The sequence below is a fragment of the Lemur catta genome, chromosome 7 (assembly GCF_020740605.2).
Source record: "Lemur catta isolate mLemCat1 chromosome 7, mLemCat1.pri, whole genome shotgun sequence".
NCBI lineage: Eukaryota > Metazoa > Chordata > Mammalia > Primates > Lemuridae > Lemur > Lemur catta.
Window position 1 is genome coordinate 8,004,814 of NC_059134.1, and position 3,293 is coordinate 8,008,106.

At 31.6% G+C, this 3,293-nt stretch overlaps 1 pseudogene; it reads right to left on the reverse strand.

Annotated features, from left to right (window-relative positions):
* Positions 1-1,430: 1,430 nt before the first annotated feature.
* On the reverse strand, positions 1,431-1,517 carry LOC123643185 (annotated as a pseudogene).
* Positions 1,518-3,293: the final 1,776 nt, after the last annotated feature.

The following is a 3,293-nucleotide window of genomic DNA, read 5'->3' on the forward strand; positions in this document are numbered from 1 at the left end:
AACATATTGAATAATATGTATATATGAAACTTTAAAACTTCTGTACAGAAAAGATACCATAAAAGAAAAGAAAAAACCAAGTAACCATCTAGAACGTTTGAAATACATATAACCAATGAAGAACTCATACTGAGAACATATAATACATGAATCACAAATAACAGACCAAAATAAAGAGTCAAAGCATATGTACAAATAAATCATAAAAGAGGAATCTTAAATGGTCAATAAAAATTTGAAAAAACTATTAGTTAAAATTATGAAAAAAAAAATTCCCTTCAAAAAGTAAAAATGTCAAATATTTAGAAATAAACTTGTTATAATTAAGCAGTTCTTAATAAAACTATGCAAATTTAACATATGATTTATAGATTTAGAAATAGCAATGGCCATATATCAAATGAAATGAATTGCTATAAATTGAATAGATGCAAAATAAACACCACAATCAATTATTCTCTTACCTATTGAATTGGGAAAAAAATAGAAGTATATCCACTGTTGGTGAGGTTTCAGTGATTCAAACACTCACATACCTTTCAAAAATGCAAAAATTCAGAAAAATATTCTGGAAAAATGAGGCTAAAATGTACCAATGTCTAAAAATTTCATATCTGTAGACCCAGAAATTTATCTCCCACAATACTAATAATAATTACAAAATGAGAAAATATAATAAATGGGGAAAAATAAACATAATCAATCCACACAATGAACTAATGTGAGGGGATTTTGAAAAAGTTTTGGAAAATCAAAGTAAAAGATAAAAATAAAGAAATAAACTCTATTTCTTAACACGAGCTATGTCAAGTTCAAGAGACGTTTGTAAGTAACACTGTCAACTATTTAGAACATCCCTAAAGAACTGAGGGTCTAGATAATTTAATCATGTAAATACAGTCTTTTTTACATTATTAACTGAAGAAAAATGGGTGCTCTTTAGAGACTTTAAAAGATTAGGAAACAAAAGAAGTCAGAAGGAGCCATACTGGGACTTTAAGGTGTATTCTAAGGATTTCCCATTGAAACGCTCACAAAACTGCCCTTGTTTGATGAAAGGAATGAGCGGGAGCATCCTGGTGGAAAAGAACTCTCTGGTAAAGCTTTCCCAGGCATTTTCTGCTAAAGTTTTGGCTGACTTTCTCAAAATACTCTCATAATAAGTAGATGTTAACATTCTTTGGCTCTCCAGAAAGTCAGCAAGCAAAATGCCTTGAGCATCCCAAAGAAATGTTGTCATGAACTTTGCTCTTTTTGCTCTGACTGGGCCACTCCCACCATGGTAGCCATTGCTTTGATTGTGCTTTGTCTTTAGGATCATACTGGCAAAGCCATGTTTTATCTCTTGTAATTCTTCAAAGAAGTGTTTCAGGATCTTGGTCCCACTGTTTGAAATTTCCACTGAAAACTCTGCTCTTCTTTTCCTTCTTAATTTTTTTTTTTTTATTTTTGGACATATCAGACATTAAACTGATAAGAACAGATACTACACTTGATCTTAGCCAAAAGAAAGCTCTGCTCTTGTCAGCAGCTGATCTGGCTGCAACAGTTTTAGCACTCATCAAGTAGAAAGTTTGCTCAGCTTTAACTTTCTAGAAACAAATGGGCAAGCTGAACCAATTGAGATGTCTGTGATGCTGGCCATTGTTTCTGCTGTTAATCATCAGTGCTCTTCAATTATGGCAGCAGCAGATCATCTTTTTCCTCTCAAACCATGGAGGATGGTCTGCTGCTGTGCGCTTCATCTTGGACATCATCCCATCCCTTCTTAAAACGAGATACACATTTGTAAACTGCTGATTTCTCTGGGACATTGTCCCCATAAACTTTTTGTAAAACACCAACGGCTTCACCATTTCCCTCCACCCTCCAAGCTTCACCATAAATGTTATATTTGGTCTTGCTTTTAATTTTAGCAGAATTCATGCTGCTCTGATAGGGACTCTTTCAAACTGATGTCTTATGTTTCTAGTGCCTCAAAACAAATCCTGTTAAGACATGTTATAACAAGTTAATATGAGTTTATTTTCGTGAAAAAAAAATAAAATCCAGGAATAGTTTTCTTCATAATATGCATTTTCCATAGACTTTTTGAGGACTCCTCATATTAGGTATCAAAATATCTAATTTAATGTCAATACAAAATCAGGATGTAAAATTGAATTATAATTCTATGTATGTAAGAAAAAATATCAGAAACCTAAAAACAAATGTTTATTTCTGAATAGTGCACTTAATCAGTTTTGTCATCTTTTATATACTTCCAATTTTACCACTAAGCATGTGTTACATCTATCATTAAAAAAAAATTAGCTATATTCAGGAAATTCACATTCTAATCTGCTACTGACTAATCCTGATACTTCCTATGATTTTATATACATATTTATATATAAATATACACAATCTATATTTCTATCTACTAGTGAATATAATATATATTTACAAATATGTATTTTTTTGCTTTCAATTTTTTAATTATTTGTTTTGTTTTGTTTTGTTTTTCCTAGAAAGGGAGCCATATTCTCCTTTCTGGAAGGATTGAGATCTTTTTGATGCCTGTCCAGATAAAATTGCACTTCAAAAGAGTTTTGTACACTCTAAATTTTAAAACATTCATGAACAACAAAAAAGGATGCTTCTTTACAAAAATATTTCACTTGGTAAGACGTTTACTTTTAATAAACTCTAGAAGTTAAATACAATGTGAAATAATTGTATTTTAAAAATCTTGCTCTATGTGAGATCTAAAGGGATTTAGCATGAGGAGACAATGATTGACATTGTGTTTGCTAAAGTAGCTAAAGTAAATTTTCCCTGATTGGGAAAGAGGGTCATAAACAATATTTCATTCATACACTCATTAAAGTTATGGGCAGAAAGCCATGTTATATGGACAGTATCTCTGAATCCTGAAAATCCATAAATTGAGTTAATCCTCTAATCATGTAAGCATAAAACTCAGGGTCAGGACTAATAGGAGTTATAAAAACAAGGAAATTGGGGGTCGTAGGAGAATGAATGGATTGAGGGAGTGAAAGCAACGCGTCTTGTTGTAAAGTTTTTAACAGAAGTATTTTAGGAGGTGGGTGGTGTTGAGGGACAAAGGAAAAAATGACAATGACACTTTTCAACAATAACAAAAATCCATAGTTCAATTTTTATGTTAATTAGTCTCTCGAAAATGAGCACCTATTAATACTTTATTTAAATTTCTGCAATGTACATAAGGAGTAGTTCATAGAGCACCTGATGACTCACTAGGTCTTATTTACTGGGATGGATCAGAATTT